We start from the raw sequence: 16,788 nt of genomic DNA on the forward strand, positions 1-16,788 counted from the left end.
ATTCTTAAAAGTCTTAACACTTCTGTGGACTTTTCTGAAATATTTAAAAATGCTAATTTCTGGCCCATCCTCAGTTGGAATCCTATGGTAAAGAATGAGGAGAGGGTGTCTCCTTACACGTCCTCGAATGGCTTTAAGGGCACATCCTTTTGTAACTTCTCTAAGCAACACAGCTTAGTGAGAGTAAGTCTCCCTTGTCATAACTTTGTATTTCGTTCCATCAGGTGCTTTTAATTATAGGCATTTTGTTGACATAGATTTTGGTTTGAATATGTATACTTTATTCTTTTAATGTTTATTTTTTTGAGAGAGAGAGAGAGAGAGAAATCACAAGCAGGGGAGAGGCAGAGAGAGAGAGAGAGAGAGAGAGAGAGAGAGAGAGAGAGACAGAATCTGAAGCAGGCTCCAGGCTCTGAGCTGTCAGTGCAGAGCCTGACCCAGGGCTTGAACTCACGAGCTGTGAGATCATGACCTGAGCTGAAATCAGACGCTTACCCACTTAACCAACTGAGCCACCAGGCACTCCTAAATATGCTTTAAGACTATGATTTACCTGCACATACTATATATATTTTATAAGGATACTAAACCAGCGATGCTTTGGCAGAGTAGTGAACCTTATTCAACAGGTTTATTTTCTGAATAAACTGAATCAAATCCAAACTATTTACAGAATTTCCTAAAATCACAGGATGTTAAGGACCAGTAGCATCCGTGCCAGAGATTTACTGTTACTAACTAATTCTGACAGCAAATAACAGTCTGCCTCTTCATACTTCAGTGCTTAGAAGCACATCCCTCCTGAGCTAGAGGGAAGGGGATCGTTGTACTGTCCAAGTTTACTGTGCTAAATGTACACGGATTCCTTTTACGATGATTGCTTAACTTCTCTTTGGTTGTCCCAGAGAGGCTGCCTCTTGTAGCTCAGTAATTCCTGTTCTTTACAGACAGGAAAGTTCCAGAAACTTTAAGAATAAATTCTGAAAGGCCTATGAGCAAATGGTGCTGAATACTTTTTTCCTAAGCCACAGCTTCATTGCCTTAGTCAAAACAGGATGATGGAGTGATTATTTTAAATTCTTTTTTTTTTTTTTATTAGCACTTCAAGTATAACAACTGACACTGGAATAAGTGTTTATTTTTTATTAATAAAAATGAATTTTGACAAAAATAAAGAAATAAAATGTATTTGGAAATGCAAAGGGCCTAGAAATTATTCTAGATTATTCTAGAAAAAGAATAACAAAGTTGGAGGAGTCACGTTATCTGATTTGAATTTTTATTCTAAACCTATAGTAATCAAGACAGAGTAATACTGGTCTAAAGACAAAAATACAGGTCAAGGGAACAGACTAGAGAGTCCAGAAATAGATCCACCAAAATGTAGTCAACTGATTTTAGACAAAACTGCCCAGGTAATTCAATGAAGAAAGGATAGTTTTTCAACAAATGGTGCTGAAACAATTGGACGTCCATACACCAAAAAACCGAATCTTGACCCTTACTTCATACCACACACAAACATTAACTTTAAATCAAATATAAGAGAGAAAACTATAAAACTTCTGAGAAAACAAAGGAGAAAATCTTGTTACCTTGGGTCAGGCAAAGGATTCCTTTTTTTTTTTTTTTAGAATAATTTATTTATTTTTTAATTTACATCCAGGTTAGTTGGCATATAGTGCAACAATGATTTCAGGAGTAGATTCCTTAATGCCCCTTACCCATTTAGCCCATCCCCCTTCCCACAACCCCTCCAGTAACCCTCTCTGCTCCATATTTAAGAGTCTCTTATGTTTTGTCCCCCTCCCTGTTTTTATATTATTTTTGCTTCCCTTCCCTTATGTTCATCTGTTCTGTGTCTTAAAGTTCTCATATGAGTGAAGTCATATGATTTTTGTCTTTCTCTGACTAATTTTGCTTAGCATAATACCCTCTAGTTCCATCCACATAGTTAGTTGCAAATGGCAAGATTTCATTCATTTTGATTGCCAAATAATACTCCATTGTGTGTGTGTGTGTGTGTGTGTGTGTGTGTGTGTGTGTGTGTATACCACATTTTCTTTATCCATTCATCTATCGATGGACATTTGGGCTCTCTCCATCCTTTGGCTATTGTTGATAGTGCTGTTTCTTACACAGGACACACACATCACAAACCATAAGAAAATATTGATACATTGGACTTGACATCAAAATGAAAACTTTCTGCTCTTCAAAAGATAATGTTATGTGAATATATCTCAATAAAGCTGTTACAAAAAAAAAGATAATGTTGACAAAAATCTTAAAAGCCACAGACTTGGAAAATTATTAGAAAATTCTATATCTGATAAGGAACTTGTATCTAGAATACTTATAAAAAACCTTCACAGCTTGGTTAGAATATAAAAGTCCAACTAAAAAGTCGTCAAAATATTTAAACAGACACTTTTCATCACAGAGTGTATATAAATGGCCAATCAATTCATTAAAAGATGCTAATTTGAATTTAGAGAAATCTAAGTGAAAACATGATAAAATACCACTGCACACCCACTAGCATGCCGAAAATTTTAAAGATTGGCATTATCAAACTCTGGCAGGCATATGAAGCAACTGCAACTCTCACATTGCTGGTGAGAACGGAACATGGTAAAACCACTTGAAAACAGTTTAGTGGTGGGGTGCCTGGGTGGCTCTGTCGGTTAAGCATCTGCCTCTTGATTTCAGCTCAGGTCATGACCTCATGGTTCATGAGATCGAGCCCTGAGTGGGGCTCTGCGCTGGCAGCATGGAGCCTGCTTGGGATTCTCTCTCTCTCTCTCTCTCTCTCTCTCTCTCTCTCTCGATCTCTGCCTTTCTCCCACTTGTTCTCTCTGTGTGTCTCTGTCTCTGTCTCTCTCTCTCTCAAAATAAATAACCTTTAAAAATAAAATAGCTTAGTGGTTTCTTATAAAATCAAACATGCACTTCCTGTGGTTGGTACTACCACCCCCAGGTATTTATGCAAGAGAAATGATTTCGTATGTCCGCACAAAGGCCTGTACATGAATGTTTGTAACAACGTCTTCATACTAGCTAAAGACTGGAAGCAGCCCAAATGTTCACCAGCCGGTAAATAGATTAAAAAATCATACTATATCCAGACCATAGAACAATAATAGTCAACAATTAAAAAAAAAAAAAGCAAACTACAGACACATACAACACTATGAATTCGTCCGGAAGCAGTATGTGAAGTATGAGAAGCTAGACACAAAAGGCTACATATTATAGAAGTCCATTGACATGCCTTTCTGGAAAACAGATTAGATGTTGCCAGGAAATGGGGGTGGGTGAGGAGACTGACTCTGGAGGAGCACGAGGAGGCTTTTGGAGTTGGTAGAAAGGTTTTACGTTTTGATTCAGGCAGCAATTACACGACTGTATACAATGGACAGAACTCACTGAACGATACACTCCTGAAGGGGTAAATTTTATTTTCCGTAAATTATCTCCCAGTAAATCTGACTCTTAGAAAGCTAAAACTAAAAAATAGCTAACTTGGAGAAGAACAAAGAAAGGGGAAAAGCTGAAATCTTGTATCGTGCAGTCTAAGAAGTCAGTGTACATGGAAGATTCCATCACTGAATAACCTTCCTTCCCTCTAACCCACATTTTGGCATTTGTACAGTCCTCACCCCAGAAAGACAAATAAGAGAGGTAAGGGTGATTTTTTTTTTTTTAATTCCCACAACTTAAAGGTCTAGGCACATGTTCACCCTCCACCTTAATTCAGATTATTCAAGAAGGAAAATAGTTCAGGGTCAGTGAAATTACAGGTAAGAAAAGATACTGACTTACCTTCAGTACAAAAAGAGGTTTAAAAATAGCACTCTTGGGGTGCCTGGGTGGCTCAGTCACTTAAGCTTTCAGCTTTTTTTTTTTTTTTCCAACTTTTATTTATTTTTGGGACAGAGAGAGACAGAGCATGAACGGGCGAGGGGCAGAGAGAGAGGGAGACACAGAATCGGAAACAGGCTCCAGGCTCTGAGCCATCAGCCCAGAGCCCGACGCAGGGCTCGAACTCGCGGACCGCGAGATTGTGACCTGGCTGAAGTCGGACGCTCAACCGACTGCGCCACCCAGGCGCCCCTAAGCTTTCAGCTTTTGATTTTGGCTTGGGTCATGATCTCCTGGTTCACGAGATGGGAGTCCCGGGTCAGGCTCTGCACTGATGGTGTAAAGCCTGCTTGGGATTCTCTCTCCCCCTCTCTCTGCCCCTCCCCTGCTTGTGCTCTCTCTTTCTCAAAATAAATAAATAAACATTTTTAAAAATTAGCACTCTCACTAGATCTTAAATGTTATAATCATAAGAAAGAAATAATATTATGGGATGGGGTGATAATCATGTTGTCACCTATAAACGTATCAAATCAACATGTTATATATCCTAAACTTACACAATGTTAGATGTTAATTATGTCTCGATTTTAAATAATTTTTTAACGTTTATTTATTTTGGGGAGATAGAGAGACAGAGTGGGGGGCAGGCAGAGAGAGAGGGAGACACAGAATCGGAAGCAGGCTCTAGGCTCTGAGCTGTCAGCACAGAGCCTGACACAGGACTCGAACCCACAAAGTGCGGGATCGTGACCTGGGCCGAAGTCAGACACGCGGCCGACTGAGCCACCCAGGTGCCCCAATTATATCTCGATTTTAAAAGATAAAAATACATCAAAAAACAAAAATAGCACTCTTACATTCTCCCAGATAGGCTGAAGTGGTTTACACATATTTGTTCTTAGCTCCTGATAGTTCTGCGAGTGGAATGCAGGTAGAGCAAGATGCTGTGGAGACTGGTTTCCACCCAGGGGGACATGCACCTGGATTTACATGTTGCGGGGGTCACTCTGATGGTCATGGTGGGAAAGCTGAATTTGATGAGGGCAAAGCGAGATGGACGGACGTGGTTGTTGAAATCATCCCTTGACAGATGATCAGACCCCTCACTTGGGATACTTGGAGACAATGGAATTAGGGGCAGCACCCCAGTGAGCCTTGGACATTGGTTAAGTGTGAGGGGTGCCAGAGAAAGTGACTTTGGTGGGGGGGGGGTCACATTAAAGTTCCTGACTTGGTGGGGGATGTTACACCAAAAGGACAGGGAAAGCAGGGCCAGAGGTCATGCTTGGGACGAGCAAGTGTTCCCCTGTGACGCTTGTCCGTGTTGATCTGGGCATTTCACCTTGGCATTTCCCATAAGTCCTAACAAGGTGCCCACCAGAGAAAAGATGTTCCATAAATGTTTGCAGAATTGATTGAGGTGAGGAGGTTGTGCTTGAGCTGGCAGCTCATATCTGGCAGAGAAGAGAGGGCGGACCAGGTAAACTCTCATAAACATTGCGTACCTACACCGGGCTTAGGGGCAGGGACACGGCGGTAAAAACACGCTCCAGCAAAGCTGCGTTAAGGCCATGAAGGAGGGGTTCCTGCCTCTCAGAACAGCTCCAGAAAGATTCTTATTTATGATTCACTTTATTTCCAGGAGCCAATGTCTAGACACAACCCTAGAATTCCCCTTACTGATGTATCTCACCGTGTGCCGACCTGTGACCTGTGACCTTCCACTTCCCCGTAAAATGACTCCACACCCCATCTCACCCCTCCTTCTAGTGGCCCTCTCTTGTGTGCATCTTATGTGACTTTCCGGGACAGCTCCTGAGGCGAGGACACACCACTGTGAATAATGGAGGTGCCCCTGGTGAGGTTGTTCACTTCGCATGGAAGCGTCTTTTCTGGGCGCCCCCATGCTGCAGTCTTATGCTTCTGGAAGTCAGAACCTGATCTAGATAAAAAAAAAAAAGTGGCAGGTCTCCACTAAGTCCTGAAGGAACAGGAGACGGTGGCATGGAGAACTGGAACTCCATTCCCAGGGCTGTATCTATCTGTCCTTCTCTGAATAATTCCCAGAGCCCAAGCCCCACTCAAGGACCAAGGACCGTAAGCAAGTTATTTAACTTCTCTGCGTCTCAGTTTCCTCATTTCTAAAATGGAGATCATTCTCCCTCATAAGACTGTTGTGGGAGGTAAACAAGACTGTATATGTGAAAGTGCTTTCTTTATGAATTGTAAAGCTGGAGCCAAATAGTCACAGCATCTGACAAATAGTATGTGCTCAATAAATAGTTATGTGTTTGTTTTTGTCTTAGCTTTCTAAAAAGCAGCAGGATGGTAGTCTCACACCCTAAACCAGGATTTCATTTTAAACTTCATTTTTGGCTCTATTTTTAGTTCTAGGAGCCCTCCAAGTGTTCTTCCTCAGACGCTCCTAGGTGTTTTATTTAAATGCCCAGCACGTCAATTCTGCCCTAAACACTTTTCCATTGCGTCACTATGACGGCTGATCTCACATGTTGACATGACTGGGCAGAGAAACGCCCAGATACCTGCTAAAACATTTCCTGGTATGTCTGTGAGAGTGTTTCTGGAAAGGATTAGTATGGGTAGAGTGAGTGAAGAAGATCGCCCTCCCCCATGTGGGTGGGCATTGTCCAATCTGTCAAGGGCCTGAATAAGAACAGAAAAGCAGAGGAAGGGAGAATTTGTTCTCTGCCTGAGCTGGGACATCCAGCTTCTCCTGCCCTCAGACGTCATGCTCCTGGTTCTCAGCTCAGGCTGGGACTTAGACCATCACATACCCCAACTCCCTTCCTCAGGCTGTTGGCCTTGAACTGAAATATACCACTGGCTTTCCTAGTTCTCCAGCTTATAGGCAAGAGATAGTGGAACTTCTCAGCCTCCATAATTATATCAATATATATGTGTGCATGTGTGTGTGTGTGTGTGTGTGTGTGTGTGTGTGTGTGCACGTATTAGCATCTCCTATTGGTATTATTTGTCTGGTGAACCCTGGGTAATAGAATCACCTTATATCTTATTGGAATCTTTAGGCAGGAGCTTCCTGATGATTTTTCCAAGCAATCTCTTTTACTTTTGTGGGGGAAGAGCTACCATTTGAACGACAGCCCCCTACTGATTTCAGTGGATCAACTCACATCTCCTGGCAACTTCCACCAACACTTTCCTATCTTCCTCCAAATGCGACTTTGTAATCAGCGCTGTTGTGTGCTGTCCAGATTCCCTTCACCGGCAGGTGTACCGGCCCATGGCTACTGCAGGTAACGGCTGCCACAGGCTTACAGCTGCACCCTTCCCTTGCAGAGTCGCCCTTGACCCATGGGAGCCAACTTGCCCAGCAACATTCAGGAGAGTATTCTACCCTCAGGGAAGCCCATAGCCAATGGCTAGCTGACACAGGGCATGGAAGTTCAACCGCCTTACCTCAAGCTGCAACAACTTTGTGGTACTGTGTGGTGTTTTCTGACACCAAATGTGGTTTTTCCTGACACCAAGCAATTCTCCAACACCTATTGGGTGTCCAGCAATTTAGTTCAGTTCTAACGCTATCTATCTGGAGTTAGTTAGCATGCGATCCTACAAGTTAAAGGCCTCAGTCCCACAAGACAGACCCCACTTCAGATGCCAACCACAAATGGGGTCCCCAAGTGGCCAGCACTTCTGTCTAACGGACTACAGATTCAGGGCTTCCCACGAGGCCCCCCACCCAGTTTCGATAATTTGCTAGAACAATTCATCATAGAAATTCAGAAAGCGCTCTACTTACTATTACAGTTTATTATAAAGGATAAAAATGAACAGCCAGGTGAAGACGTACATAGGGGGAGATCTGAAAGGCTTCCAACAGCGGGAGCTTCTTAGGTTAAGGGTGTGCCACCCTTCCAGCACGTAGATGTATTCACCACCCCCAAAAGCTCCCCGAACCTCACGGCTTAGGGGTTTTGTGGAGGTTTTATTCTGTGGGCACAACTGATTCAATCACTAGCCATTGGTGATTGTCCTCAATCTCCCGTCCCTATGTCCTCCCGGAGGTGGGGACGCAGGGCTGAAAGTTCTAACCTTCTAATCATGTGGCTATTTTTTTCTGTGGAGCAGCTCCCATCAGAAGCTATCTAGGCCCCCCTCCCCCAGAACTCACCTCATTAGCAAACAAAAGAGAATCATTTCTAAGGGTTTTAGGAGTTCTGTGTCAGATATATACTTTTTATTATGTCACGGGCATCTTGTGGGACCCAGCCGAGGCGTACCCACCTCTGCCTAGCTTCTCCCCTGCCTTGTCCTGCTTCACTCGCATCCTCAAAGGTTTCACCCTAGAGCCCTTTGTCAATAAAGCACGCACACACACAGCCTTGCACCTGTGGGTTTCTACTCCTCACAGATATATGTGTGTCGTTTATGTGACTTTTTTGACTGGGCACCCCTTGAGATCTAACCCATATCTAGTTTACCTTTGCCTTCCTGTAACATCTTCCCAATGCCTTACACATATCCAATTGTCAGAGAATTTTGTGGAATGACTTCTTTCATATTTTGAAGTCATTTTAATTCCCATTCTGCACCCCACCCCCAAAACTTAGCATATGAACAACAGTTCAGTTCTCCCCTGTGAAGATGAGGGCAAAGGATTTCAAGAAACTGCTCAAGAACAGACCCCCATGGCGATACCTCCAGGCCCTTTCTGCCTGGTGCCGGAGATAGCCCACCAAGGCTGTTCAGTGCCTCGAGTATTTTTGTTCCTTCCAACTTCTCTGCCCGATCAAGTTAAATAGTCCCTAAGAGTAAATACATGTGGCAAAGATAAAACAAATATTTTTTTCCAGTTGGATTGGTTCATTCCTTGCGTGGGTTCAGACGAGGGAGAACCAGAATGTTTTGATCAAATCAGCTGTTGCCATGAAATGATTTGCTTGTTTACTAACGGGCTGTCTTACATCTTGCCATTATCTACCAAAGTGGGAATGCTTGGTATTATTGAGTGAACTGCTTTGAATAGGAAAATGACAAGGTTCCTTAACCTAATGTTCTTACTATGTGACAAAGTGTAAAAACACCGAATCAAAAGCAACAGACAAGTACCACCCTGTATATTTGCAGAGGAGAGAAGAAAGGAAAGCAGGTGGGCTCCCTTCATATCCTGTTTACAAGTCTTTTTGTGCGGTGTGTTTCTGAAAACTAACTTTTCCACTTTCCTTTCTTTTTATATATTATATGTGCATCTCACCCAGGCACTGCCATGACGTTTTGACCTCCTAAAAAGAGAGGTGTTGTTGCTTCAATAACTTCCACAGTGTGAGGACCACAGCTCTTCCAACCTAGAAGGTCTCCGTGATCCCGTGAGGTACCACTGACTTTGTGGTGGTGATTGCTTAGTTATTAAGCATCCAGAGTTATGTGACCCTGTACTACTGGTAACAGTAATTAGGATATATAACACTGATTGGATCTGTCAGGCATTGTTCTAGGACTTCACATGTATTCATTGATTAATGCCCCAACACAGCTCTATGAGCGAGGCAATTTTATTTTCATTTTTTAATGCTTATTTATTTTGAGAGAGAGAAAGGTGGCAAAGAGAGATGGGGAGACAGAGAATCCCAAGCAGACTCACTGCTGTCAGAGCAAAGCCTGACACGGGGCTCCATCCCACAACTGTGAGATCATGACCTGAGCCGAAATCAAGAGTCAGACACTTAACCAACTGAGTCACCCAGGTGCCCCTGTTTTCTTGTTTAAAAAAAAAAATTCCAGGGGCGCCTGGGTGGCGCAGTCGGTTAAGCGTCCGACTTCAGCCAGGTCACGATCTCGAGGTCCGTGAGTTCGAGCCCCGCGTCAGGCTCTGGGCGGATGGCTCAGAGCCTGGAGCCTGTTTCCGATTCTGTGTCTCCCTCTCTCTCTGCCCCTCCCCCGTTCATGCTCTGTCTCTCTCTGTCCCAAAAATAAAAAAACGTTGAAAAAAAAAAATTAAAAAAAAAAAAATTCCAGGGACGCCTGGGAGGCTCAGTTGGTTAAGCATCTGACTGCAGCTCAGGTCATGATCTTGTGGTTTGTGAGTTCAAGCCCTGTGCCGGGTTCTGTGCCGACAGCTCAGAGCCTGGAGCTGCTTCAGATTCTGTCTCCCTCTCTCTCTGCCCCTCCCCTGCTCACACTCTATCTTTCTCTCTCTCTCAAAAATCAATATTAAACAAAATTTTTTTAATTCCATCTGATATATTTTTATACACCTAAGAGCTTATTTTTTCTTTCTTTTTTTTTAAAATTTTTTTAATGTTTATTTATTTTTGAGACAGAGAGAGACAGAGCATGAACGGGGGAGGGTCAGAGAGAGGGAGACACAGAATCTGAAACAGGCTCCAGGCTCTGAGCTGTCAGCACAGAGCCTGACGTGGGGCTCAAACCCATGGACCGCGAGATCATGACCTGAGCTGAAGTCGGCCGCTTAACCGACTGAGCCACCCAGGCGCCCCACCTAAGAGCTTTTTAAAAAACATAACCATCTTATCATTATCTCACCATTAATATCATCAAATATCCACTGAGAAGTGTTTATATGCCCCCACTCACTTTATAATATTTTTTAAAAGATTTTTTATTTTATTTTGATTTTTTTTTTAGTTTTTAATATTTATTTATTTTTGAGAGAAATAAAGAGACAGAGCATGAGCATGAGCATGAGCAGGGGAGGGGCAGAGAGAGAGGGAGACACAGAATCCAAAGCAGGCTCCAGGCTCTGAGCCGTCAGCACAGAGCCCGACTCGGGGCTCGGACTCACCAACTGTCAGATCATGACCTGAGCTAAAGTCGGACGCCTAACCGACTGAGCCACCCAGGCATCCCTAAAGATTTTATTTTTAAGTAATCTCTACACCCGACGTGGGGCTCAAACTCACAACCCCAGATCAAGGGTCACATGTGCTACCGACTGAGCAAGCCAGGCAACCCGGTAGGTAACTTTAATATCATCATTTTGCACATGAGAAAACTGGGCCTGATAGATGTTAAAGGACTTGCCCAAGCATAGAAATTCTAAGTGACAGAGCCAACTTTGACCCTACAAATCCTGGCTCCAGACCCAAGGATTTACAAATCATTACACATACTGCCTCATAGCGTTAGTTGTAACAGCAGCCAACAACGTTCGAGTCTCAGTTGTATGCCAACGATGATGTGTAGTTATATGTATGGACATCAATCCTCATAAAAACTCCATCAGATTGACATTTATCATCCTCTTTTTGTGAGGCACAGAGAGGTTAAGCAGCTTGCCTCGGGTTACCCAGCTGGTAAGTGAAGGAACTAGGTTTCAAGTCTTTGTAGAGTGCCTTTGTAGGCAATACTCTTAGGCTGGGCTCTTAGGGTGTGCTCTTGCTCACAGGTGCCGTGAGCTTCGGCTTTGTGGAACAGGTGCACGCCGCTACAGATACCACTTTGTAAAGTATGGTTTCTGCCGTCTCCCCTGGGAAAGATCCAGAGAGCCACAGAACAAGACATACTGGAGACCCAGTCTCCACTATACATCTTCTCTGGCCTCTTTGTTTGCCTGCTAGCATTTTCCTCTCATTTTGCTAAGAGCATTCTGGTTTTCTATTGGGGAATATATTGGTTTTCTGTCATTGCCATAACAAGTGACCGTTAACTTAGTGGATGAAAACCATGCAAATGTATTATCTTACAGTTCTGGAGGTCAGTTGTCCAAAACAGGTCGCTCTGAGCTAAAAGGCAAGGTATCATCAGGGCTGAATTTCTCTAGGAGGCCCTCAGGGACAATCTGTTCCTTTGTCTTTTCCAGTTTCTAGAGACGCTCGCGTTCCTAGGCTCATGGCTGGGTTCCTCCACCTTCAAAGCCAGCAACCTGTCAGGCCAAGTCCTCTTCTCGCACTGGTTCGTCGACTTAATGATCCTGTTGACTGTATCGGGTTTACCTGGACGATCTCCCTGGGTGAAGGAGCTGACCAGCCACCTTAACTCCTCTGTGCCTGTTCACGGCTCCTCAGCGTTAGGAGATATGTGTCTCTGGGAGCCTCGTTCTACCTGCCCCAGGAGACCTCCCTCTTTCACTCTCAGACCATATATTCTGCATTAGTCCAGCTCAATAACCCTGCCTCACAGGATGGGTCTGGAACCTTACTGGAATTCTTGGAAAAGGGAGGCCCTCCTCATCCCCCAAAGAGCTGATCACAGCTCAAGAGTGGCCCTCTCCCTGAGGGGTCGGAGCCTTTTGCACTGGCTGTTAAATATGGTGACAGTCCTCCCTGCTGCTGGGGGTGATGAGCCGGTAGCTGCTGTGCCCAACTTGATGGAAACATGGGACGAGGGTCCCTAAAAATGAGGCCCCTTCCTCCTGCTGCTCCTTCGGGGAGCTACTATGTGGCACTTAACAATCTCTAAAAAACAAAGACAACTCAAATAAGATCTCTTTAATGCGACCCAGCTTAGCACTGTTCAGTACTTCGTTTGGTACTCGCCAGCTTGCTTTGAGCGTCAGGATGCACACCAGTGTTCAGCATGTTGACTGCTTCTCCAGCCTCTCCTTTGTCATTCTTGGCATCCCCGAAGCTTAAAAAACTGCAATAAAATATCTTTTTGCTAGGATCCACCCGAAGCACACGTCATTAGCGGGGCTTCTGCGCTGTGAATGCTGTGTAAGAAATGACACAAGTCTCTGTGGCACACCAGAAGCATTTCTTTTTCTTCCTCACAGGTCTGTGGGCCTGCTGGGGCAACTCTGCCTCGGGCCGCAGATGGAGATTGGGTCCACTCCCATTTCTCTCACTATCCTTGGACCAGAAGGTACCCAAGGGCAGTTTTTTCTTTCTTTCTTTCTTTCTTTCTTTCTTTCTTTCTTTCTTTCTTTCTTCTTTTTTAACGTTTTTATTTATTATTTTTGAGAGACAGAGAGAGAGACAGAGCACAAGCCTGGGAGGGGCAGAGAGAGAGGGAGACACAGAATCGGAAATAGGCTCCAGGCTCTGAGCTGTCAGCACAGAGCCCGACGCGGGGCTTGAAGTCATGAATGGTGAGATCATGACCTAAGCCGAAGTCAGACGCTTAACTGACTGAGCCACCCAGGCACCCCAGGGACAGTTCTCATGGTAGAGGACAGAAGGACAAGAGGTCAAGCCAAACTACAGGAGCATGTTTAAAGTCTCTGCTCATATCATGCCCGCTAATATATTCCATTGGCCAAAACAAGCCATATGCCAAGTCCAACATCAGTGGATGGGAAAATATACTCTGGTCTCTCCAGTAGGGGGGTGAGGGGTGGAGGGGCAAGGTAGAGAGAGTATCATGGCAAAGACTGGACACATTCCAAGGGGGAAGAGAAGAATTAGAATAATCCAGTCCTATCACAGACACCCTCCATTAAAAAAAAAATTTTTTTTTAATGTTCATTTACTGAGGGGAGGAGGGGCAGAGAGAGAGGGAGACAGAATCTGAAGCAGGCTCCAGGCTCTGAGCTGTCAGCACAGAGCCCAACGCGGGGCTCGAACCCACAAACCACGAGATCATGACCTGAGCTGAAGTCAGACAATTAACCGACTGAGCCACCCAGGCACCCCCAGACACCCTCCATCTTTAAATTGCCCTCTTCTTTCATGAAAAAAAAAGAGAAAACCACATAAAAAGGTCATTTCAAGGATTTCAGCAAAAATTTTCTGAAAGCTATTTCCAGAAGTTACCAGGATTAGTAAAATGTCATTCCATCTCCTACCTTTAGGTCTGACTTCATGGGACTCAGGCAGGAGCATGGGGGCCCACATTCAGAAGGACCCCATATTTGCTTTAATGTTCTGCTGTCCCTGTCTTGAGGTTCTTAATAATTTTTGAATAAGGGGCTCTAAATTTTCATTTTGCACTGGTCCCCACAAATTATGTAGCCAGTCCTGTCTATACATGTTATATTTATGGTCCCAGATAGTGAGGACTAATGCTCAGAATGGCAACCCTAAGACCTATAGATTCCAAAATGATCCCCAATCCAATTACAATAACCATGTTCTTTCATGCATTCAACATGCTTATTGGGTACTGTTATAATTCCAGGATTTAGAGGTCAAACCATGAACTAACCAGCCCTGCCCTCGTGGCATTCACACTGTGCCGTACTTCCTGTTATCTGCCCACTGGACAGATGACTTTCATGCACAGCTGTTCAGGGGACATCAGAGGCAGACACATACAGCAGAGTGTGTCATAGGCACTGTCGGGTAGGGGGCACATGCAAATCCCAGCAGTCACCAGGAACTCCATCCACCCCAATCTCTCAGAAACAAATCAGAAATGCAAGAGGGTGAGAGTGATAATATCAGAGCGCTCATCTTAAACCCACTCTGCATTGTAAAAGATAATAAATCTTTCACAACTCTGCTACTTTAGATGTTATTCTAGTCTCTAAAGTGGCAAAAAGACAGATCCATTTTAGAAAGGTTTTCAACCATAAAGACTGAAGTCAAAGAGCCAACCGAGTTTCTGGTTAACATTTCCCAGGGGCTCTTCAAATATTGTGAGAAATGCCACTCTGTGACAGCTTCAGCCGAACACTAGCCCCATCCTTCAAGAAAGCTGCTGGCTCTGGAGTGGGAGGATGTCAAGCTGCTGATCTGCTTGAAAGATCAGAACAGGTGTATTTCACACTCCAGCTGCAGGGACTTTGCCCTGGGAAGGAACCCGTCCTTTTCCTCACTGCCTTGCTTTCCAAAAATTCATGCCCTTAGACCCCGCACCCCCATGTACCCCCACCCCAAACCAGACTCCGTGCTTCCAAGCAAGCCCAGCTGGAGTAAACATGTTACTACCACACACGTGTGCCTCCCTGAGCACACGGCACCAGTAGTTCTGTCAAAGTTGGTTCCTCCAGGCTCCGGAGGCCGGAGTGCCCACATCAGGGTCACCTGCGGGCTTGTTAAACACAGATTTTAGGGCTCCACCCTAGAGGTTTTGATTCAGTAGGTCTTGGATGGGTCCTCAAAATTTGCTTTTCTAGTAAATTTCCAGCTGCCTGATGCTGCTGATCTGGGTTACAGCCTTTGAGAACTACTGCTTTAGGGCATTGCCTCCCGAAAGGCTGCCTCAGCAACACTGTCGTCATGGTGAGACCCTAGTTCTCTGGCTTCTGACCAGCCCCGCTTCGACTTTGTTCAGTTCCCATCCATTCGTCAGCTCCCTTCAGCAGTCCCCTTGCTCCACGCTCCACTGAAAGTATTCTTGCTAAAATTAAAAATGATACACCTACTGCCACATTTAACGGACAGGGGACATCACTCTCAGGTGTCTCACCTGCTGTGTCACAACTTGGCACGTCCAGATGGAACTCCCCACCTTCCTCTGCACCATGAGCCTGCTCAGCCGAGTGGGTCCGCCTCCTTCTGATGACAGTATCGCTCTTCTTGGCAGCAGCTGCCCCGCCCAGTTTGCATAGTTCAGGTGTGATTTCCTGACACCTTGATTTGGGACCTGTGGCCTCCAGAACTGTGAGAAAATAAATTCTGTTGTTTTAAACCTCCTCCCCCCACCCGAGCTTGTGATAATTTGTTATAGCAGCCATAGGAAACTAATACATCCTGCTTCCATTCTTTTTAAGTTTACTTATTGTGAGAGACAGACAGTGGGGGAGGGGCAGAGAGAGGGAGAGGGAGAATCCCAGGCAGGCTCCACACCATCAGTGTGAATCCTGATGCGGGGCTCGAGCCCACAAACCGTGAGATCATGACCTGAGCTGGAGTCAAGAGTTGGACGCTCAACCAACTGAGCCACCCAGGAGCCCCTATCCTGCTTCCATTCTAATGGGGGTGGTGGAGGGGGGGAATACTGCTTAGGAGATTTGACCTAAGACATCGAAAACAGGAAATTTCAAAGCTTCCTCAGGGCAGGTCTGGTGCTTGAAAAACAGTCCGGGCACCAGCCTATCCAAGATGAAGGTAGTTACCATTTTGGCACAGATTAGTAACCTACCAAAGTAGGACCATCTGTTTCTTACGCCAGTCCTGTATATTTGGTCCCTTGAGGTTGTAGGAAATTCTTTCTCTGGTAGATGGGAGATAGGCTTTCTTTATATAATAAACTCAGAAAAGTTTCCAGTTTCACTGAACAGCTCCTTTCCCAGAAAGTTTAAAATTAATTTTCTTTGTAATTTCTGATAATAAGTACTGATAGCAAATTTCCTTACCAGCTTTTGTAATCCTGATGCCGTCACAGATCCACTATTGCTGTAGGAAATCATTCTTCTTTGTGGCTGTGATGACATCAACCTCTATGAGGGGCAAAGAAGAAAAACAACAGGAAATTCTGTGTTCAGCTGTTAACTGATAGGTGAAGGAGGAACTGGTTTTTAAGTAAGTTCCCTTAATGAAGCGGCATCCTCCATTACTTGGCTTTATTTATTCAATCTATTTATTTACATTAAATCATTTGTAGTAGAAGTCCTTTGTCAAAAAAAGCAGGGAGTATACTGCAGAAGCCATCACTTTGGTAGGGTCCTAGGTCATATTGCCCCATGTCAGGCATGAGCAGAGGGGCTGAAAAAGACCCCAACACAGGGTGAGGAGATAATTTTAAGAAAGAAAGAAAGAAAGAAAGAAAGAAAGAAAGAAAGAAAGAAAGAAAGAAAGAAAGAAAGAAAGAAAGAAAGAGTAAGAGAGAAAGAGAGGGAGGGAAGGAAGGAGGAAGGAAGAAAGAGAAAGAAAAAAGAAGGAGAAAGAAAGAAAAGAAGGAAGAGAAAGAAAGAAGTAAAAGAAAGAAAGAGAGGGAAGGAAGGAAGGAGGAAGAAAGAGAAAGAAAAAAGAAGGAGAAAGAAAGAAAAGAAGGAAGAGAAAGAAGGAAAGAAAAGAAGAAGGAAGAGAAAGAAAGAAGGAAAAGAAAGAAAGAGAGGGAAGGAAGGAAGGAGGAAGGAAGAGAAAGAAAGAAAGAAAG

At 44.3% G+C, this 16,788-nt stretch overlaps 1 long non-coding RNA gene across 1 annotated transcript in view; it reads right to left on the bottom strand.

The window, feature by feature from the left end:
- Nucleotides 1-14,636: 14,636 nt before the first annotated feature.
- LOC121040617 (uncharacterized) overlaps nucleotides 14,637-16,788 on the bottom strand; it is a 5,362-nt gene continuing 3,210 nt past the window's right edge. The window contains exons 2-3 of the long non-coding RNA XR_005795372.1: nucleotides 16,046-16,129; nucleotides 14,637-15,348 (exon numbers count right to left, since the gene is read on the bottom strand). This is a non-coding gene — a long non-coding RNA (uncharacterized LOC121040617). The remainder of the gene's footprint in view (nucleotides 15,349-16,045; nucleotides 16,130-16,788) is intronic.

The sequence above is a fragment of the Herpailurus yagouaroundi genome, unplaced genomic scaffold (assembly GCF_014898765.1).
Source record: "Herpailurus yagouaroundi ecotype Mexico unplaced genomic scaffold, PumYag 182, whole genome shotgun sequence".
Taxonomy (NCBI): Eukaryota; Metazoa; Chordata; class Mammalia; order Carnivora; family Felidae; genus Herpailurus; species Herpailurus yagouaroundi.